Source organism: Crocodylus siamensis, chromosome 5 (genome assembly GCF_052110815.1).
Source record: "Crocodylus siamensis isolate JL-2025a chromosome 5, ASM5211081v1, whole genome shotgun sequence".
NCBI lineage: Eukaryota > Metazoa > Chordata > Crocodylia > Crocodylidae > Crocodylus > Crocodylus siamensis.
In genome coordinates, this window is record NC_143399.1 from 14,123,880 (window position 1) to 14,147,638 (window position 23,759).

The window sequence follows — 23,759 nt, forward strand, 5'->3', positions numbered from 1 at the left end:
GGTGGCTATTAGGGGTGACCGAAGCGGGCCATATTTAATTCGGATTTGGATTCGGCCGGAATCGGGGACAGTGACTCGATTCAATGATTTCGATCACTGTCCCTGAGTCAATGTGGCTGAATCCAAATCTCAAGATTCAGTGCTGATTAGGAGAATCAGCAAGTCGAACATCGACACAGCTTTACAAGTTTTTTCTACATACCTTGCGGTAGCAGGTGCAGCTTGTGATGGCTGCGATGCTGGGGCAGATGGAGCATCCCACAGGAGTGCAGGGGGGGCCTCCACATGCTCATTGGCAAACCCGGAAGTGGACCAGAAGTACTTCCAGTCCACTTCCAGGTCTACCAGGGTGTGAACTGGGGGCTCCCTGCACCCTCCTGGCTTGGCAATTGGCCACAGGGGGACCCCAGGTGCCCCCCCAGGTCCAGGAGGCACCAGTTGCCGAGCCGGGGGGCAGCCCCCATACGCTCCTCGGCAGACCCGGAAATGGACCGGAGGTGCTTCCAGTCTACTTCCAGGTCTGCTGCAGAGCACTCTGGGGACCCTCCCGTGCTCCTGTGGGACGCTCCATCTACCCCAGCATCGCAGCACTCACAAGCCGCCTGGTACCTTGAGGTATGTTAAAAAAACATTTAAAGCTGTGTCTACATCCGAATCTTTCCAGATTGATTTGGTGGGTTCCAATTCGACTCGGAGAGATTAAAGGGTCCTTTGATTCAATTCAGATTCAGAGATTCGGTGACAGAATCAGGCTGAATCTCCGCCTAATTGAATCGGGGACTGAAGCATCACACAGTCCTAGTGCCTATGTTTGGAAAATACCATGCACAGTGGAATTCAGACCTCAGGTGGGTTATCAAGATCCTGCTGTGACATAAGCAGAAGAGCATATGAAAATATGGATTATTTTAGTAGCTATTCACAGCTAATCTTTCAACGAAAAGTGAAATACTTCAATTTGGAAAACTGCTTCAGTTTTTTTATAAGACATGTAGTTTGGGCACTATGGGGATGTTACTTCCAGGTCAAATTATATCCCACGTTGCATCACTGTCACTTCTGTTTGGTGGTGGAGAAAGCTGTGCATTATGTAAACAACTGTTCAGAATATTTTTGAGAGATAATTTTTATTGGGGCTGATTGACTTTTTTTTTAAAGCCCAAGCTGTAGCAAGACTATAGAAACAAATGCAGAATCCTACAGTACTTCATGAAGAAATTCTTCATTCTACTGAAAAGCTTTTATCTGCATACTGCTGATCTGGTTATTTTTGTCCTTTAGATCACTGCTGTGCATTTTTGTAGGAAGAATTAAGAGCAGCTCACCAGCTTAGAGAGTGAAGGAAAAGGAAAAAAAAATATATTCTTACTTCCTCTGATAGTCTTCTGTAAACAAGAGGCATACAGTTTGCCTAGCTTTTTTATATGTGTGTGTGTATACACACACACACACACATTCAGGATGAGAAATTTCTCTAAAAACAGTCTGTTCTTAATCAATTCTTATGTGTATAAAACTACTTGGAAGCAAGATTCTTTTGTCTGAAGAGAATTCAATACTTGTTTCACAACCCAAAGTCCCATTTATATCAGCTTTGCCCTATGGATTTACTGTTTTCTTTGTGTGTGAAGAAATCTGGAAAATACATAGCAAAGTTGGATGGGAACCCAAGGCAAACCTATAACCACTTGCTAACTATTAACTTATGTGCTATATTCTAGACTGAACTTTAAACAAAAAGAAGCTTCCCCCCAAGAGTATTGTACATATATCTGCTGTTTTAAAATTCAGCACCTTTCTTTATTATGGTGCTTTTCAGAAACTCAGGTACATCTCCCCTCCTATGGATTTCAGGATCCACTGCTATTATCTGGCCAAAAGCAGGAAGCTGCATCTCAGAAGACATGATTCTCACAGTGCATGTGGCACAATGCCCATCCATATTGTATTTGAAAGTCAAGATATTTCTGTCCACTGCACTAGAGACGCCAAGAAATTCAGGAACTTCCAGAGACCTTTGTCCAAATTGAGTAATACTCAACTTCAGTCTTCTGATCTCTATATGAAGAACAAGAGTGTTGATGATGGTCTCCAGTTCAGTAAACCTAAGTGCAAGTGCAAGGTATGTATCATATTAGGTTATGCACAGTATGAAGAAATGAACTTTCTCGTGGCCATTTATGCGGTGGTCACAAAATGAAATCATTATGCAACTGTGCTTCCAGCAAAGTCTGTAATGTAAATAGAAACAATCACTAGGGATGAAGAGTGTTGACTGCCTCATGGAATCAGTATTAAAACTAATACTTTAAACTTGCATTACAGGCCAAATTCACAGCTGGTGTATATCACTATGATCATTCTGTACCTTCCCTATGATTTCAGTGGAACAATATCTATTTCCTTTAAGATCTGCCCCTATACATTTATGCTATTCTGGGATTCTTTCTGGAATCAGAAATTAAGGTTCAGAAACCTGAGCCAGATAAATGCACAATTTTGTAGTCAAATAAAGAAAATCAAAGTAGTTAACAGACCAACCTAAATTCAGATGGACATTCAGTTGCAAAGCTGAACCTAAACACAAAACTCCTACTAATGATTGCCATTCCTGAACTCCCTGATACCTTTTCAACACCTTTCAGCTTACATATGCTGCTCATTGCTCTTATGATGATTAACATCACAGGCAAAATCCGTGTTTTTTTGGACAATGAGACCTTATGTCCATCTTAAATGTGCAAAGATTTAAAATTTTAAAAGTTTGGTTTTTTTTTTACTCCAGATACTCTGGCACTGTGAGTGCTGTTTGAGAAAGTTGCATGCCAGAAAAACCTAGGATGTTTGCATCAAAATAAAGCCTCAGGAGATCAGCATGAACCTGAATTTCCAGGTCTTGTTTTAACAGCAAAGCAATTTAAGAACAAGAAAGTCATTGTCCGTTTCCTAGGGGAGCTGTTTTTTTGAGGATACTAGGTGATGCCTGTGGTTTCAATAATATGATCTTTGCCTCCTACCAATATTTTTAGATGGTGAAATTCACCTTTGTGAAAGCTTAAGGGATGCATAGGCCTTGTGCTGACTCTCAGCACAGGAGTGAGTTTCATCCCATAGCACCATAAAAGTATTTATCCCAACTTTAAATTATTCTGGTAGGTGACCTCTACAATTCACATTTAAAAAGGAAAAGAAAGAGTTAAAAGGACCATATTTTAATTGTAACACAACACACCAGATCTACAGACCATATCTAATTGAAGCTATCCAAGTATGCTTACATATGCAAAGTGGCCTTCTGCAACTCTTATGTAAAGTGAGATTACGGGGTGTTGCTTTTAAATAATAATAATCATTGGGGTTTTCAAAAGGGGACTAAGGAAATTAGGCACCCAAGTGTTGACTCTGAATGGAGCTGGGGCTTTGGAAATTCTGAATAGATAATAACAATAGTGATTATTATTATAATCAATTATAATATCAATGATATGGTTCAAAATGTTTAATTATTATATATATGAAGGGAATTAAAAGACATGGGAGAAGAGAAAGAACATGGTCACATGGTATCACAGGCAAATCTATTATTTTGAAAGGGGGAGAGGTGCAGATGGTGTGAACCATCATCCATTTAAACACAGCATATATTTTTCTCCAAGTAAAAAGAAACTAGAAGCATTACTAATGTGCTAGTGGCCCAGGGCTATACTATTCAGTTTAAGATTGAAGCAATATAACTTCACTGGAATTAGTTAAAAATAGTCGGCTGGGCTGTGGAACAGGAGCTACCAGGAGCAGCTACCAAACAGCAGATTGCAGAAAAAAGGCTAGCTTGATTAGTGGAACATCAAGGCAATTGAAAAGGAGAGAGGGTCATTACCACCTCTGGAATGAAGAGTTCAGAAAGAATTAGGTAGATGAGTCAGGAATTCAATCGATGCTCTCACTACTGCCCAAAAGGAAATGCTGTTGCCAGTACCAGACAGTTGGTTTTAAACTTTGGGGAGCAGAAATAAAAGGGGCTCGGTCCTCGGGCCCGCACTGTTCAACATCTTCATCAGTGATTTGGATGAGGGGGTAAAAAGCACCCTGTTCAAATTTGCTGATGACACTAAGATGTGGGGGGATGTGGGCACACTGGAAGGATGCAACAGGCTACAATCAGACCTTGACAGGTTACAAGGGTGGGCGGACAAGAATAGGATGGGTTTCAACACAGACAAGTGCAAGGTGATGCACCTGAGGAGGAACAACCGGCACCATACCTACAGTGCACAGAGGTGGAAAAGGATCTGGGGGTCATCATTGACTCCAAGATGAACATGGGCCAGCAGTGTGGAGAGGCAGTCAGGAAGGCCAACTGCACCTTGTCATGCATCCACAGATGCAGCTCGAGCAGGTCCAAGGAGGTGATCCTCCCCCTCTGTGCGGCACTGGTCAGGCCGCAGCTGGAGTACTGCGTCTAGTTCTGGGCACCGCACTTCAGGAGGGATGTCGACAGCATGGAGAGGGTCCAGAGGAGGGCCACTCATATGATCAGAGAGCAGCAGGGCAGGCCCTACGAGGAGAGGCTACGAGACCTGAACCTGTTCTGCCTCCACAAGAGAAGGCTGAGGGGGGATCTTGTGGCCTGTTATAAACTAGTCAGGGGGGATCAGCAGGCACTGGGGGAGTCCCTGTTCCCCCGAGCACCGCCAGGAGTGACCAGGAATAACGGTCACAATCTGGCAGAGGGTAGGTTTAGGTTAGATATCAGGAGGCGTGACTTCACGGTCAGGGCAGCTAGGGTCTGGAACCAACTTCCAAGAGAAGTGGTGCTGGCTCCTACCCTGGGGGTCTTTAAGAGGAGGTTAGATGCTCATCTTGCTGGGGTCGTTTGACCCCAGTAGTCTTTCCTGCCATGGCAGGGGGTCAGACTAGATGATCTGCTCAGGTCCCTTCTGACCCTAGAAACTATGAAACTATGCATCAGTGTACCCCCCTGGATCTGCCCCCATGTGATGTCACACTTCCTTGGTCCCAGATCTAAAGTGGGGCCTACTACAGGAATGGGGCTCAGTTCATAGGGTGCTATAGGCAGAAAGATAGCTTGCAATTGGTCTTGTTTGTGTGTCCCACATGTGACCTCCTAGAAGTCACAGGGACAGTCCTATGAAGTGAACAGAGCCAGAGTGTCCTATTTTTGCACGTCCAGTTTGTGTGCCCATTATGGAGGACTTCCACAAGCAGCTACCAGCAGGAGAGAGGCCTTTCAGCATAGCTCCATCAGACCTGAATTAAGAGGCTGAGGGTGCAGGGAACCATGAAGCAGCATAGCATTGCAAAAATAAACTCATCTTAGGCATCTGGCTTAGGATGATTTGGGATGATGAACCTTATTTCACCCTGCAACAGAGGAAGGGCAAAGCTGCACCTGACAAATCATGGTTAACACTGTAGAAGGTGAACTTACCCAAGATTTTTTTTCCATGTTGGGGTTTGATTTTGAATGAAGTTTCTATTACAATTTTAAAATGACTATTACTCTGTACAGTGTCCTACGCACCTTGGCAGCAGACTTCTCATAAATAAATTATAAATGTTGTGGGCTGTAGTAGGACTACAGAGCTCATCCTGCTCCAGTTAAAACCAATGACAAAAATCTCACTGTCTTCAGTTAAGGAGGTTCAGGATATAACTCTTTTTATATCTAAGAAAATCACTCCATAAGAAAAATGAAACTTCAATGAGTCTTTGCCTGTGTGTTCAAAATTCTTAACTATAACTTTAAATTAATTTGCTTAAATATGCAAAGGAATGAATGAGTGAATTGTGCCTTATAAGGAAACATTTTAAAAATAAATACAAAGTCATCTTTATTACTGTCTCCAAAGCCCAAGAATGAAATAGGAGTTGAAAAGGCAGTTTACTAATGTGTGCGTCATTTCAAAGCAACAGACCTTACCTGTAAATTCTCACTCTCGCACTGTCCTCTTCCAGCAGTGGGCTGACATTATGAATATACTTTACTTCATCGGGCAAAAAATGAAATGACAATCAAATATCTGTTAAAGAAAATGACAGAAACACCCTGATAAAGAACAAAACAAAATTATTTCATCAACGACATCCTGCGGTCTTTACCCAAAAAGCCAATGGGAGTCTTGCCTGCGTAAAGGCACACAGTACTCCTTCTGGATAAAATGTCGAGCTAAAAGAGTAACAAATTCCAACAGCAATACATGTTTTTCAGTCATTTACACAAATTGCAACTTATAAGACAAAACTGAAGGAAAAAATTGCCCTTGTATTACTGAATGTTTTACAGATGTACAGAATATCAGGTAACAGAGTTTCTCACTGTAGGATTCATTATGCCTCCCTTGTCAAGGAGATCTCACAGCACCCATTTACTCCAGGTTTACAGAAATATTCGAGGTTTGGCCTGCAATTTCTACAAACCAAATCATCACTCAGCTATATGAAGATGAAATTAAACAGACTTGAAATGTCTAGTTACTGTTATATGTTTGTCTAACTCCAAAATCTCTCTCTCAGTGTAAGGTTACATGGACAACCTTGGAGAAGTGTTATTTCTTTCTTTCTTTCTTTCTTTCTTTCTGTCTGTCTGTATTAAAAGTTTGCTTTGTAGGTAATCTAGAAAATCAAGTGGTCTTTGATAAATATTACAGATTATTTATAATTTTTTGGACTATCTAATGGCTTCCCCTTTCCTGAGAAAATAAAATTATGTTAGCGTAATACAAGACTTGAAATAAACTTTGTTTCCTCTAACCACGTAGCTTCATTTATAAAGTCATCCATAAAATGATACATATTCCACATTCTAGGTTTTGTTTTGTGGGAGGTTTCCCCAATCTTTTGTACTGTGAACAGTTGAACAAAGAGATGCCCCTCTCTAACTGTGTAAAAGAATACAAAAATGTCTTTTGTTATAAAACTAGATATTTACATTACATTACATTATGAAAAAGAACTCCCAACGTGACAATGATAAGAACTTAAAGTATTTGGGAAGTTAATATATCTCCAAGTGTGGGGGCACATAACCTTAAAGCAAGTATGGAAGAATTTTTCTCACGTGGAAAAATACCTACATAGCTTCTTGCACCTTTGTCTGATGCAGTTGCTGCTGCCACTGTCAGAGAAATGATACCAGACTAGGTGGAAACCCATCTGGAAACGGATTTATTCTTCTGTTAACCAAGTATTTGTAAATGCAAATTATGTCTCTCTTTCTTACATAGGACATTTCTAGCAAGGTATGCCATTAAAATGACTATGAATTGAAACGTTAGGTTGATATAGAAGTTGCTCAGTGTCTAGGGAATGTCTCTGGAAGTCCAATATTTCAACACTTGCCCATCTTCCTACCTCCATTTGGGTGCAGCATGTGTTATAGAGGAAGATGAAGCCACACAATTGTTGCGTGGGAGGAGTGAAAATTGTCCAATAAACGTAAGAACATAAAATGTGCTTATCGAATGGTAGAAGTAAACAAACAAAGCACCAGTAAATCAGTGTTGCAGTCACCCAAATAGTTCAAACTTTGGAAATACTAGCTAATGGGGTAGTCTAAGCTAATCTCACTCTCAGCTTCACCTCACAGAAGATGCATGGTAGAAGAGCCTCCCCCCACCCACTTTATTTCCAATTGCTTATGAACTGCAGTCAAGCTAATTTATATTTCAAACAATTAAACACAAGCAACTGGTCTGAAGTCCACCAGCATGTGACAAACCAAGCCTTGCATTAAAAAAGCACTTACCAGAGGTATAAGTTTTCCAACTCTTTGTGTTACCGGTTCATTTAAAACCACTTCTACCTTGCAAGAATCTCTCTCTTTGGGAACACTAAACTGTAGTTCATTTTCCGTAACATACACCATCTGTCCCCTTTCAACGCTGATGCCTTTATTTACCAAGACAAGTTGTGCTGCTTCTGCATGTCCAAGACGTACCAGAAATATCAAAATATCCAACTTCATACAACTGATCACCGCTTCCATCTTTTGGACCCAATTCTTTCCTTTTATACAGTTAAGGTACCCAATAGCTGAAAGCCTTTAACTTCTTCAGTTACTGATTGCTGCCTCTTTTGTACTCAACAACGTTTTGTATGCATTTCCAGCATCACAGTTATTAGAGGGAATTTTGCTTCATATTTTAAAGTAAAAAAAAAAAAGACTCAGCTTTTTTTCAAGCTGTTGTGGTTGCTTCTTACTCCATGTCACTCTGTTGCCCGGGTGGCTACAGTTGAGGAGTTCACAGGTGTTGCTAGGTATTACATCAGATACTTCACTAGTTCGTCTGACAAGTGTTCAACAGATGGTGATCGTTCCCCTGGCATTCAAACAGATTAAGGTCACTCTAGATGGAGAGGAAAGACATACTAAAGTGAAACAATAGCTTTCAATAGAACAGGAGGAATCAAGAGATCTTGACTTGAAACTGCTCTCAAAGACAGCTTGATTAGAAAAATATCCAACTTTTCAGGGGGAAACAAGAGTCACAATCAAGAGAACATCACTCAGATAAGTAACACATATAACATATCACAGATAATATTAAAAAATACTGCTCTCACCTTTTTTGTCAGTAGGATTTCTGTTCTCCAAAGACCACGTTTGCACCTGTGTGAGATCTATGAAATACTTACAAAGGGTCAAAGTAATACAAAGACCTTTTGCACAGGAGTGAATTCAACCCAAGTGTGACTGAACCAGTCTACTATAAAAGCAACCTCATGCTCACCAATTATATTATAATCCTTTAGATAAGGAAAGCACAGTCTAGCTTTCAGCAGTGCTCCTTTTCTAAAGGTTCTTTATTCCAGGAATATTACACTTCAGTTTCCACGTCTGTTTTTACTCCATTGCAGAAACCTTTCTGTGTCATGAAGTTTCATCAGGCATAGAAAGCGGAGCTAATAATGCTTAACCCTTTACGGTAAATTGCTTAGCAATACATCAGTGAAAAGTACTGGGTAAGTGTTGGTAAACTAGCAGTTTATAGCACCAGACTAAGAATCAGGCCCCCTAGGTTCTTCCCCAGTTGTTGCTGACCCCGTGTATAGTGCATGGGTCAAGCAAAAGATAAAATGATATAGGCTAGGGACAAAAGTCACACTTAAACCAGTTTAAGTGATCCAAAACTTGTTTAAACCTGTAACAGAACAGTTCAGTACACATACACCACTTTCAAACTAGTTTAAGGTAAACCTGGTTGGATATAGTATCAGACTTAACTGATTTAGGTCAAACCAGTTTATGGAACTTCGATCCCAGATCCCTTCCTGATTCAAGTTAACTCACAGTCCCCCAGCATCCCAGAATGCTGTGCTGACTGTGTTGCCTGCTCCAGTGGAGCAGGGCTGGCCCCTTTCCCAGCTATCACAGATCTAAGGCACTAAAGCCTCTGCTCCCAGCCAGCACCTGTCAGCCTATTGGGATGTGGGAGTACAATTAGCCCTCTGTCTGTACAGGACAAGGAGAAGGAAAGCCCCAGCAGTGGGGGCTTTTCACCCCCACAGCAGCCAGGCAAGCAGGGTTGGCTTCGGCTCAGCCCCACCCCCTCTCCCGCCCCTACCCTGTTGGGGCGGGGGGGACTGCACCAACCCAGCCCTCCAAACCGGGGTCTGCCCAGCACAAGGCAGTGAAAGCCCCCACCAGGGGCTTTTTGTAACTCTGTAGCCTAGCAAGCCAGTCCGGGATCAGTTCAGCCCCACTCCCTCCCCAGGAAGGGGTGGAGCTGATCCCCACATGGTGGGGACTAATGAAAAGCCCCTGATGGGGACTTTTACTACCCTATCTGGGCAGACCCCAGCTGGGGGTAGGGGGGCTGGTTCCAGGTTGGGTTGCTGTGTTCCCCTTTCCACCTCTCTGCCTCTTACAGGTGAGGGGGCTAGGGAGGAGGCAGGGTTGAGCCCATGACAGCTTTGCAAAACAGGCTGCAGGGGAGTGAAAAGCCCCCATCCCAGTGGAGGCTTCCTTCACCTCCGCCCCCCCACCACTGCACAGACCCTGGCTGGGGGTCCGATGCCAGGCCAGGCCAGTGCACACCCACTCTACCACCTCTGCTCTCTGATGTGGGGGGCTGAGGAGGGGGCAGGGCTGTGCTGATCTGAGCCCAGTAAGGTGGGCTGCAGGGCAATGAAAAGCCCATGGCGGGGGGTCTTTCCCCCACGCTGGCCAGACCCCAGCAGTTGTGTGCATTCCCCTCACCCCCTCTCACAGGCATGGGGTTGGGGAGGGGGTAGGACTAAACCAATCAGAGCCCTGCTAGCCAGGCTGCAGAAGATGAAAAGGCCCCTGCCCCCATGGGGTATTTTCTGGTGTCAGGCAGACCCCAGCTGGGGTGCCAGGGCCAAGTGCATTACCCCTCCCCATTCCCATCTTAGACGTGGGGGCTGGGAAAAGAGTTTATGCTTGCTCTCCCCTCCCTACAGCTGACAGCAGGGCTTGGGGTGGTGTGTGTGCAGCAGGCAGTCTGGCCTGGGCTACCACTGGGCTGGGTTTAGCAGCCTTAGGCAGCTGGCTGTGAGAAGTGGTGTGTATGAGCACCCCCCAGCTTCTGGCCTGGGCCAATAGACCCTTCTGCTTATCTTGGCCACACAAACATTGAACATCAGTTCAGTTTGTTATCAGTTCAAGCTACGCAGCTTAGACTAACCTGCGAAGATTGAATTGATTCAGCTTTGGATTTTTGAATCGTTGTACTTAGCCACAAAGATTGACAGATCTATACATGGTGTTAATTGGCTTAGTCATCATCACAGCATCCTTCTGCAATTTACATACTAAAATTCATAACATACTAAAACAACATAAAATGTGAATTGACATCAGCTCTCAGATTGTGAGCCCAAAATAATCCAGGACCATTAAAATGTTGATAACACAGTTCACGACCCAACGATCACCATCTCCAGCTCTCCAAAGCTCCCACAGAAACACTGGGCCTCCTTCTGGGACAACCCTATCACCATTCTCCAATGCTCAGATTTAGGAACTGACATGTTTTAGCAGATCATACTAGGCATTTTTACATATGCAAGCGCTGCAGCATCAGGCACTCTGAAAAGCACCCAGCGCTGCAACGCTTACAGTTGTGTAAGTGGTGAAATGTATGTCATTGCTGAGAAAACGGCACCGGCGCACTTTCAAATTAAAACACCTTGGAGGTGCTTTAGTTTAAAAGTGCACTGCTACCATTTTCTACATGCTGATGTGTATTTCACCGCTTGTACAACGTGTGGCATAGTGCAGTTTACCTCAGCTTGCATGAAGATCCCCAGTGCGTCTCAGGAAAAAAAAAAGTATGTGTATAAATGCCCAATGATTTTAAACAGAATCTTTAAGCTTCAGCACCCTGATTTTGGACAGAAAAAGGTAGCCCATGAGGAGTAATAACATTCATACTATAGGCATAGTAGAACACACCTCCATTCAACAGGTGAATCAGCTGAAGATTCCCAGCGCAGCACCAAGACGCGAGATTGTAGTGACATAGCCTTGAAGTGAAAGGATAAAAGTAATGAATTTAGTGGATACATGTACAGCTGAAATGACATTAACAAGGTGCCTGTTGAAAAATAAGTTTGTAGATGACAGAAGAACAATTAGATTTGCACAAGAACAGTAGGTGCAATTCACTTCTGTATAGATGGTAGGGGTTTGCAAAGCAGGCCCTATTCGATTCGGATTTGTATTTGGCCTGAATCAGGGACAGTGGTTCGATTCGTTGATTTGGATCACTGTCTCTGATTTGATTCAGCTGAATCCAAATCTGAAGATTCAATGCTGATTCGGAGAATCAGTGATTTGGACATAGACACAGATAAGTTTTTTCTACATACCTCAAGGTACTAGCACAGCTTGTGAATGCTGTCATGCTGGGGTGCATGGAGCATCCCACAGGAGCATGGGGGCCCTTCATGTCCTCAGCAGTGAACTACTGCCATAGACACAGCTTTAAATGTTTTTTCTACACATCTTGGAAGTACCAGATGCAGGTCATGAATGCTGAGGTGGTGGGGTAGATGGAACTTCCCATGGGGGCATGGGGGGTCCGCTGCCAAGCATGCTGGGGGTCCCCCGCAGTCTCCCAGCTTGGTGATCAGCCACGGGGTGACCCTGGGTGCCCCACCAGACCAGGAGGCACAGTCACTGAGCTAGGGAAGTGCTGGGGGGTGGTCCTTGTGCTCCCCAGCAGACCCGCAAGTAGACCGGCAATGCTTCTGGTCCACTTTCAGGTCTGCTGCCGAGCACGCTGGGGAGCCCCACCGTGCTTCTGTGGGACACTCCATGTGCCCCAGCATCGCAGCATTCATGAGCTTCCTGCTACCTAGAGGTATGTAGAAAAAACATTTAAAGTTGTGTCTATGTCTGAATTGACGAATCTTTTCGAATCTCTCTGAATTGATTCGGAGGGTTCCAATTTGATTCAGAGAGATTAAAGGGTCCTCTGATTCGATTCAGATTTGGAGATTTGGCCACTGAATTGGGCCTAATCTCTGCTGAATTGAATCAGGGAAGCTTAGCACAGCCCTAATAGATGTACAGAACTAATCCAGGCACAACTTAACTTACTTCAGGGCTTCTATGACACAAAGGCCTTTTCCTTTGCAAGTGGTGTTGACCACCATGAGTTCACCCACTGAAATCAGTGGGACTACTCACTGTAATAATAAATCTCTGAGTAGTGAATGAGGAAAACCCTAACCCTATTGACTGGGGACAGGATTTCACCTATTGTCTTCAAGTTTTGGCCTTAAGGGCATTTATACACATACTCCGGGAGTAGGCGGGGCGCTTTAATTAGAGCGGGTCCAAAAACTGCTGTAGTTAAAGCGCCCAGAGTGTCTCATGTATCAGCATCTCTGCGTTGAAAAATGGCTGTGGGGGCACTTTAATTAAAGCTCATCAAATTAGGTTTAGTTAAAACACCACTGCCACCATTTTTTCAGTGCAGGGACACCGATACATGAGACACTGGAGTCTGCTGGGGTTGATTAACTGAGTGTGCTCCGACACACTATAACTACAGCTCATTGGAACAGCCTCACTGCATGTGTATAGGCACCCCTAGTTTCCAATTTTGTGAAGATGTATGCCTGTGCTTAATCTTAAATTTGGGAGTATAAATAATTCCATGAATCCAAACCAATATTTATAAATTAAGTACACACTTAAAAAAACCCCACACTCAACATTTCACATTATTGAGTGATGAAGTCTGTAAACGACATGATATAAAATCATAATATTAACTTTTAGCATTTATTAAACAGTAAGATAGATTTGGGACTTTAGCCATCCTTCATTTTATTAATGATGATCAATGAAATGCAAACTGGTCATACAGTTTAATGTATTTTGTTAGTTCATTTTATGGTATAGTATAGTTTATTGGTAATTTTTCCTACTTTGTTTTTAAAACCAATAAAAACCAGCTTATCTAAAAGTTATATATATATATTACAAACTTGGCCAGTTGCTTGTTGTATTTCTTTTAGAACATGTTGATGTATTTTTATTCTCTTGAACATTTCACAGTTCAGTGCCGGAAAATAGTTTGCACTTCATTTGTGCATGTACTAATTTTGAATTAAACAGGACCACATAAATCCTGCTGAAAAATGATACAATTAAGTCAAGCCTATTTGTAAAAAGGACAACATGCGGCCGTAATTATAATGGATAAACATCTCGGTAACACACTGACTTATTAGTGCACTAAATGGAGTTTGTGCAACACATGCTAAGTCCTCAAATAAATAAATAAATAAATCGTAGCACTCTAAAAAAAAGGCAGCCTTGTTTTTCGTTTTTTTTAAAATCCTTAATTACACTTCTGCTGAACAGTAACTGTAACACATATTAATGGCTGGCTGTTGTTGCATAACACTATGACCTTGCAGGGAAAGTATACTACATACTCACTGCAATCATGTGAATGTCCACAAACCAGGTCTGGTCTCCCCTACCTCTTCACTAACCCCGCTTAGTGTTATCCTAGAACGGGGCGGGCAATTATTTTGGGTGGAGGGCCACTTACAGAGTTTTGGCAAGCCATCGAGGGCCACATGACAGGCAGCCAGGGGCAGATAAATATTAATTTTCTAAATTGTTCATGGGCTCCACGAGCTGGATCGAATGGCCTGGCGGGCTGCATCCAGCCCCCAGGCTGCATTGTGCCTGTCCTAAAACGACAGTATAACTAACATGGATCAAGAATCAAGACAACTCTATGCATCAGTGGCAGACTAACGACTCATAATATACACTAAATGTTACTTCCCTTACAAATTTATGATAGTCTACACAAGTGATCGTAAATTGTTTATGCAGATCCCGTCATGAATCTGCAGGCCTCCCATAGCATTTCTGGCAAAGTGCCAAAAAGTTGGCATAAGGTCATCTTCATAACCTGTAGGAGGCCAAAAGTTTCCAGGACCTGACTCTTGAGGCAGGAGACCTTTTATTACCCAAGGATGACACAAATGTATTTATCTTTATCAATGCATTTCAGCTGCCTGCTTTTTTAACGGCACAATGATGCTCTCTATCTAATGAGTTCCCAGGATCATAACAGAATCACTCCAACTTTTCCAGCATATCTAAACTTAACCACAAACAAAATACACGTCTCTTTTGCCTTTTGACCCCCGATCCTTCTGGTTTTCTGCTTTATTCTCCAACTCGATAGGAAAAGATTCTTTTCTTAGTTAAATGCCTTTCTCAGAACTAGAACAGAAAAATCTCTCTCTCCTACAAAGGATTCATTTCCTTTAGAATTAAAAGCTCTGAGTCCGTTCTTTCTCCGTGTCAGCGACCTGTCTCCTTCCCTGCTAGCTAGGGGCCTTGATTTTTTTCACAGGAGACCATGTAATATAAACATAATCACTCCTTTCACTTCGCGTAGCTCTTAGCTCCACCAGGATCTTCCTTTATTTTGAGAGTTTCTGACACGGTCTTGCCAAAGTCAGATCAGTCCATAGCAGGAGGAGAAACACACCATTAAAAGACCTTCGCCTGCCAGCAATACTTATAAAATGCACCTGTATCTTGTCATTTCAAAATGAATATAAACCAAGGTATGTGATCCCTGCCGCTAATTAACAGAGTCCTGTTAGATTTCCCTTTCCCCTCACGCTAATTAGCGACGAAAAAATTCACACACACAAATAGACAAAATATCCACAGGACTCCACTGTTAAGCACACCGCTTAGGGGGCTGGGCAAAGCTGTGTGCCTGTAATTTTAAACACCTGACCGCCTGAAGCATTCAGGTGTGGGAGAAATGTTGACTGAGTGGTGCAAGTCTTTCAAAATGCCATCACAGTTTGCATGAAAATTCACATTTCCCATTAGCTGTATGAATAATTTATCAGCTGCCCCATAAACCAGGAAAATGATACTTTTGTTGTCTGCTGAACTAGCAGTGAGGTCACTTGCCACTGGAAAAGAGAAAGAAAGGGGGGGAAAAAATAACCTTTTTCTAAAAAATAAAATCTGTAGACTGATCGTTCTTTGCCAGAACTTTTACAGACATATCATAAAGAACCCAGTTATTATAGCCCAGGATATTCCTTTCCAAAAGAGAGAGAAAGCTGCACAAAGCATTTAATAAGTTTTAAAGAACTGCTCTCTCTTTAATCCACCATCAAGTCAGTTTAAATAACAGGTACAGTATGTACTGAGTTTAAAAAAAATCCAGTATTAGTATTTAAACATTTGCTAAAATGGATTTTAAATTAGCTTGAGGAAGTTCGAAAGTACTATAAGGAATAAATGTTGCGTCTAATCTTTCAAAGCACAACTGTAGCATTAGTGTTATCTGCTCTTGCCAAATGTAAAAAGCATACTGGTCTTTAGGCACCCAGCCGTGTTTCTTGGAAGGGCAATGAAAGAGTGAATGGCAAAAGCCTGCCAAAAGGAAAATCAAAGCCATACCTGCAAGCTGCAATACAGCTCTAGGAATCCCTTCAGACTTTTCTTTTCATGTGTTTGAAACTGAAACTTTTCAAAATGCTGGTATGGTTCCTGAAAGTCACTTTTACTTCTTAAACCTAAACAACTCGCAGACTGGGGGTGGGGGAGGGAGCAATATTAAATGTAATTGTCCCAAAGCAATCTCTTCAGAGGAAAAGAGCCTTAAAATGCAGGAAATCTGTCTAACCCTCTAACTATTCCCACTCAAGCTGCCCCGTAGTCACAGATGTTACTGATTCAGTTAGATAGCAATTCCAAGCTCCCAAAACAGATTCCAAGTGAGAAAATAGGAAAAGTCATTGGTTGCTATTAGATACGCATTCTGAAGTAAAAAGAAGTACGGGCAATGAGGAATTTGTGGCCTGGATTAGAGGTTCCATGGTAATTAAACAGTTATGACAAATAGCATCCCCCTTGCTCTGCTGAACAGGAAGCCATGGGGTTAGCAACTCTGGCTGCAGTGCTGCTTTTGGGGAAACCTGTCAAAACTTCCAACTGAGATGTACTGATAAAGTTTAATAGGAATAAAACTAATACTGTTCTGCAGAAAAAGGGTAAGGAGCTACAGAAATTACAGGAAGACTGTAGGAGCGAATACTAAGCCTTATAGGAGATTTAAACTGTTTTACTGACTCCTGCAGCAGGGGCCTTGCTTTCAGTGACGTTTTAGAGGGTGGTCCAGGGAGAAAAAGAACTAGAGAAAAGCTAATTTCTAAGAAAATGTGTAAGACTCTGAGAGCTCCCTGCAGCCCAGGGTTTCTCAAATTTTTATAATCAGGCCCCACTTTATCAAAGCAAAAGCACAAGCTGCAGTTTGACATTTCTGAAACAAGTATGCATCAACTGTTATTAAAAGATATGTAGTGTTAACAGAATTGCCAGGATGCGTTTCAGTGAGATTGATGAGTACATGCCTGTGTTTGTGTTAGGACACCCCAGCTGATGCAGAGCTCTATCAGGAACACAGGACTGGAAGGGGCCTCCCGGGTCAGCCAGTCCAGTCTGCTGCATTCAGAAGCAATCATTTACCAGGAGGTCCCCAAAACGGCCACTTCCAACCTTCACGCACAGCACAAAGCACAGTACCAGCATCACCCCGTAGCCTGCCATAGGTAAGAGCTGTGCTGGTAAGAGACAGGTCCTTTCCCAAAGAGTTTACAGTCTCAGCTGGGAAAGGACAAAAGAGAAAGCACCAATGTAGTAACTTGTCTACAGTCATGCAGGCAAGCTGGTGACAGCTGAGAAGAGAACCAATGGCTCTAGGATCACTGTCCTGCACCCCAGCGCTTAGACTATACTGCAGTGTAGGGCTAGGGACAGACATTACACATAAACTAGTTTAAGTGATCAGAAACTGCATTAAACCTGTAACAGAACAGATGTTCAGTGCACATAAACCAGGTTGAATATAGCTGAAACCAGTTTGAGATAAACCTGGTTGAATGTAGTATCAGAGTTAACTGATTTGGCTGAAACTGCTTTATGCAATGTCTGTCCCAGACCCCTTGCTGGTTTAAGATAAACCAGACACCCCCAGCATCCCAGCATGCTCTCTGGGCTGGGTGGAGCTCTCTGTTCCACATCAGGGCTGCCTCCCCAACCCCCCCGCACCTACCTGGCTTCTCCATACTAAGGAATTATTTCCCCCACCCCTCTGCCTTAGCAAACACCTCCAGATTACTTTGCAGATCACATCCTGGCTACAGTCTGTCCTGTGGGAGAGACAAAGGCAGACAGGCTTTTTGGAGCTAATCAACAGGTAGCTTAATGACCTTCCTTGGAAATGTTTAAGAAGAGCTGTTTGCTCCCCTCCCTCCCTGTCACCACAGTGTACTAAGCACAAATTCCCCCCACCCCTCTGCCTTTGCTGAGGTGTCTGTGTATTAGCCAGCAGACCACATGCTGGGTCTGTGCTGAATCAATAGATAGTTGGTAATGTCTCTCTGTTTTTTCCTTAATGGGACAATAAACACTGAGATAAGGGTGATAAACACTCTTATCAGCACCCCGCTTCCTCCCCCTCCCCCCTCCCATTTGCTTGCCTGTCAGTTTGCTGCAGACAGTATACAGAAGTAGGGAGGGAGAATGAAAAGCTCCATATCATCAACAGATGCATTCACTGCACATGCCCCCTTGCCTCAGAGAGCTGGCCCAGGGCTGCAGTCTGGCATCACCCCTGCCCCTTGAGCAGCGCGTGGAAAAAAGCCTGGGACTGCAGGCAGTCTAGGGGCTCTCACCCCACCCTAATCAGAGCCTCCTGCTGGGACTTGGCCATACCCCACTCAGCTCACTTCTGCAAGGGAAGCGAAGGCTACTCTAACACCCCCCCAGCTTCCAGCCTGAGCCACTGTAGGCATGTGTCTGAATTTCCTCAGTCCAGAGGGACTGTCTGTATGGTTGGAAACTGGTTCAGCCTAGCTAGGTTAGACTAACCTGAAAAGATTCAATCAATTCAGGCTTGGGCTTTTTGAATGTCTGTCCCTAGCCTAGGGGGAAACTCATCCCCATTAGAACTGGAGAGGGAACCTCAAGAGCCCCAAGGAAAAGAGAGGCTCTGCAGGGGACCTATTCTCTCCATTCCCCAATCATGCTTCTCCTCACTAGCAGGGCAAACTACTTGCTTCCCCTCCCTCCGCACTTCAGAGAGCACTGACCAGGGAGAAAGAGAAAGGTGCTCTGCCCTTGGGGATCACAGTCACTTCTGGCCTCCTGGAGGAGTGACTGTAGGAGGTTTGGCCTCTGCCACCCTGCCGGCTGTGAGACAGAAATGTGTTGCTGTTGGAACAAGCATACAGGGAACTTCACCGAAAATCCCAGCAGCTGTTTGCATGTTCTTATTATTAAGATTGTAAATCAAATCAAATAAAAGACAGACCCAGCCTCTCTCAAACACTGGCCAGGCTCCACTAACAGATCAGGGCTCTTTAGTTTAATAGAGCCTGTGCTAGCTCCTTCAATGTAGTTTTAAATGCCCAATGCTAACCTCACACAGCTATTACACCTTTGTTACACCATTGGCCTTGGAGGAGTTACTCATGAGATTCATGAGTAAGGAACAGGCATGAGGCTTCTATATAAAAGCTAAAGGGATTCTGGAATTCACATATACTGTCCTTTTAAAATGAGGACTGATAGGTCCTCTCAGACAGTGGCGATGCATAGGGCGTGCATGGAGGTGCATATGCACCCCCTGAGAGCACCGGTGCACCTCCTGACCGGCCACACTCACTGCTTAGGTGATGGGCAGGGGGGACAAGTGGGAGCCCTGGTGCCCCCCTTGCAAGCGCCGGCCAGGCTCTCAGAAGTTGGGATACGGTGGCAAAGCAGCTGAGATGGCTTCCTCTGGATTCAGACACATGTGTTTAAGCCTGGATCCTGATAGGGGTGTGCAAAACAGGCCATTTTTAATTCAGATTGAGCCTGAATTGGGGACGGTGATTCTAATCATTGATTCAGATCACTGTCCCCGATTTGATTTGGCTGAGGCTGAAGATTCAATGCTGATTCGGAGAATCAGTGATTCGGCCATAGACACAGCTTTAAATGTTTTCTCTACATACCTCAAAGTACCAGGCACAGCTCATGAATGCTGCGATGCTGGGGCAGATGGATTGTCCCACAGGAGTGTGAGGGCTTCCCACGTGCTCAGCGGTGAACCTGGAAGGATTCACGAGCCACCTGCTACCTTGAAGTATGTAGAAAAAAAATTTAAAGCTGTCTCTATGTCCGAACCTCTGAATCTTTCTGAATCTCTCCAAATCAATTTGGAGGGTTCCAATTCGATTCAGAGAGATTAAAATGTCTCCTGATGTGATTTGGATTGGGAGATTTGGCCACTGAATCAGGCCAAATCTCCGCCGAATCAAATCACGAACCGAAGCTTCACACGACCCTAGATCCTGACTCAAGCAGAAAGCTGCCTTCAGCTGACCCAGATGTAAATGGGTACCCAATTATTCAGGGAGGGTCACAAAAGTGGCTTGATGGGATCCTGGTCACACCACTCTTTAGTGTGCTTTCGGTTATAGAAATTATCCAGCTTAAACTATACCAGCCCAACAGAGAGTTAACTTTACCCATAATCACATGAATCAGAGCTGATCCTTTCATGGCACCACCTTTGCCACAAGCTGTGTCAGTAACTTACAGGCATAAAAGTTTTGCTTTGCTGTTGTCTGAGACCTTGATCTGTGTAGAAAGAGAAGTTTCACTATTTCCAATCAATACCTGAGGAAGAAATGCTCCACCACATTACAGGTATTGTTTTGTTGATGTGACGGGCTTACCAATAGCTGCCCGGTGCATCCAGGCTCGGATAATCTTCGCTGTGATTGATGGGGCCCTTCCACCAGTCAGGTGATTGCTGGGGAGGAGCTTGCCCTGCCCCTATTTGGGACAAGGCAGAGAACCCAGACCTGGCTGAAGCCTGCACCTTTCTTCAACCCGACCAGAGCCAGGCTCTGGCTGCCAGGTATGCTCTGAGTGGCCAGATTGGCACTTCTGCTGCCCTAGGTGGACCCCACAGATTGCCGGCCACAGCCTACCCCACCCAGGTCAATTTTCCACTCTCCAGAGTGCACGTGCAGGGGTGTGCCCTGGGACAAAAAGCAGCAGCACAATTATGTGCCACAGCTGTTTGTCCCATAGGAAAAGCATATCCATGCAAGTGCACACTCATCTGGATGTGCCCTGTAAGGCTCAGGACCAAAATGACATGTTTAAGTGATTGGAAACCAGTTCAAATCTGGAACACAACAGAAATTCAGTGCATATAAACTACTTTCAAAATGGCTAAAACTGGTTTGCATCGCCCCAAAAACCACTACCCACCCCCCCTTGCAGGGTGGGCAGGGGAGCCTCGACCTAAGCTGTCTGGTCCAGCCCAGCAGGGAGGCATGCTCTAGCATTTCCTAGCTTCTGGCCTGGGCCACTGCAGCCACATGGCTGCTTTTCTGGAATCAAAAGTGAATGTCTGTTCACTTGCTTACTGGATCAATCTACACAGCGTAGACTAACCTGTGAAGATTGAATCGGTTCAGGCTTGGGTTTTTTAACTGTTTGTACTTAGCCTAAACATTAAATGATGAACCCAAGTGTCAACAGATCATCACTTATAACAGAAATCATGAGTACAGTAGATGCCCTCCCTCTTACAGACAGCTTCCTTGATAGATAAAAAGTTAACTTTGCGTATCTAGTTTTAATTTAAACTATTAGGAGAACTAGAAGAGCAACAGCCAAATACTCTGCCACATAATTTTGGACAGCAAACTGCAGTGCAGTGTCTTAGTTTCTAGTTTCTCAGCAAAGCTGATGCAAGAAAAGGGAAAAAAAGTGACATAAAGTAAACATCTTGGACTAAGGTAAGATCTGGGGACTGGCAACCTTGCAATGGTTCTAAAGATGGTCCTGAGTAAGCCCACCCAATATTCAGGAACTTCTTAAAAGTGTAGCCAAGATAACCCTACTGCCTAAATTGAGATCTTCTGCTAAATGGCTGCCTCATGCAATTCCCAGAGTTTTCTGATCTTGGTCACAAGTCTGCAAAGGTAAATCTTCCTTCCCTGTGCTCCACTCTTTGGAATCACTTAGCACACTATATGAGAGGCAAGAATTTCTGTGGGTGATATCTTGTATCAGACCAACTTCATAAAGTTAGACAAGCTTTCAAATGCAAGTCATTCTTCATCAGGTCCAAGGAAAGAAGCAGGCAAGCCAATGATTAAAGACAGTGGGTCGGACTGTGAGATTGGAGAGGAGAGAAATTCCCTGGCATAGCAGACAATCAATTAGCAGAAAAAAAGAAGTTTGACTGCCGGGACAACATTTGTGCATAACCACGGGCATGGGTCTGTATAGGATCAGGATGCAGCTTTTGCAAGCTCCAGCTTTTGCTCTGAGGCAAAATGCAAACTTACAAGGCCAGTACAAAAATAAAATGTCCAAAAAAAAAAATAATTTTTCCAAGGGAATTTTAACAACAAGCAAATCATTTAACTTATTCTTAATTGCCACAGAGTGGATCCCTGGCAACTTCTGAAAGAGTAATAACTACCTTTCTCTGAAGGATCACTGCAAGTAGAGAGCTGGGTTTCTCCACAAAGAAACAGCTGCCAAAATAATTGGTTTAAATCCTGTTAATTAAAAGCTCAATGCAAGATTCAAACCCAGGCAAGCAAAGCACACAACGCACAGCCACCCTCTCATCTACCCATTAGCATAATGAAGTAGCTGTAAAGACAGTTGAGGATGCAGAGAGAACGGATTCAGAGTGCCACGCTGGATTCTGCCTGGGAATAACGGGAGGAGACTGAGAAGGAACACACAAGTGAAGCATCATAAAAATCTTTCTGACATTAAGATATATCAGGCAGCACAAGGTTCATGCAAGGAAATGGGTGGAAATCTATGGCTTGGCATATTAAAACCTAAATCAGAAAAGATACTGGGCAATATCTCGCATGGAGAATTCCTGTGTTGGCGGGAGATGATGCCATGATGTTTTATTTGGCTAGCACCGAAGTCATAGGTGAATATTTTACCAGCAAGTCTGAAGATAATTTCCCTTCCTGCAAAACCTTTAACATATAGAGCAACTGATATTTAGCTGCAGGCATGAGTAGGGGAAAGTAAAAACCTAAACTGCTCCAGGGAGCTGATCATAGTTTAGTAGGGTCACGAGGCCTTCCTGAATTCCAGCGCTTTACCATCCATCCCTTTGCATGTAAATGTACCCCCTGCTCTGCAGAACCTAGCTCTGCCAGCTAGATCCCATTCTTCCATTGTTACGGTGGCTGGTGACTGGAAAGCTTAATTTTCTGGGTACAGGGTCTGCAGTTACCCATGGGTTTTCATCCATTATGTGCAAATGAGAACCAGCAAAGAGCAGAGTGACTGAGCCCGGCTTTACTTAATCCCAGAATTTTCGTGTGATTTATTTTTATATCAATATTGTTTATTCTGTTCATATTTTATTTATAACTGTTGGATGAACTGCCATCAGTCAACTAAGACTTCTCCACAAGGGGTCTTGGAGCAACCAGGATGATCGGTCTAACAGATCTTTCCCATGACTGTCAGCTATGATTCTTTTCATTTATTTATGCCGTGCAGAGCTCAGCAAATAATGGAAAAAATAATTCAGCAATTTATTTGGAAACCTATTTCAATATTAGTGTATAATTTATTAATACAAATTATATGTCCAACCCTAGAAACTGGGTGAATAATGGGAACAAAAATCTTCATTTATTGGAGATCTAGTATAAAATTCCCTGCATCAATTAGGTGACAGATGTTTATGTCAACCAGTTCTGGTGATGTGGCTGAAACTGTGCAGAAGGCAGTGTGACAAATGAGGCAACAGTAGCCATTTTCTTGATCTTGTGAAAGCATAGAAAAATAGGGCTGGGAGGAACTTCAGGAGGTCATCTAGTTCAACACCCTGCTTAAAGCAGGATCATCCCTGCCTAAATTATCCCAGCCAAGTATGTTTTTCACCTGAGCTAAAAATGTCCAGCGACAGAGAGTCCACAGCCTCTCTCACAACTTTCCGTTCTTAGCTACTGTCACAGTTAAAAAGTTCTTCTACTCCAGATTTTCCCTGTAATGTAAGACAGCTTTTCCAGTAGCTGAATATCGTCCTGAGAGGTAGGGCAGAGAGGTATGAATGAGGCAGGTGTATGGTCCCACTGAACGGGAGCTGGGCTGCTAACCAACCAAGGTGGGGGGAGCAGGGGAAGGAGGAGGGGGGAGGGCTTGGCACCTT

General features: G+C 43.6%; 1 pseudogene across 1 annotated transcript in view; it reads right to left on the minus strand.

The window, feature by feature from the left end:
* LOC149863526 (FRAS1-related extracellular matrix protein 1-like) overlaps nucleotides 1-16,199 on the minus strand; it is a 155,911-nt pseudogene extending 139,712 nt beyond the window's left edge. The window contains exons 1-5 of the transcript XR_016442513.1: nucleotides 15,953-16,199; nucleotides 11,438-11,508; nucleotides 7,766-8,366; nucleotides 5,942-6,041; nucleotides 1,786-2,105 (exon numbers count right to left, since the gene is read on the minus strand). The product of XR_016442513.1 is annotated as an FRAS1-related extracellular matrix protein 1-like (transcript). The remainder of the gene's footprint in view (nucleotides 1-1,785; nucleotides 2,106-5,941; nucleotides 6,042-7,765; nucleotides 8,367-11,437; nucleotides 11,509-15,952) is intronic.
* Between the last annotated feature and the right edge of the window lie 7,560 nt (nucleotides 16,200-23,759).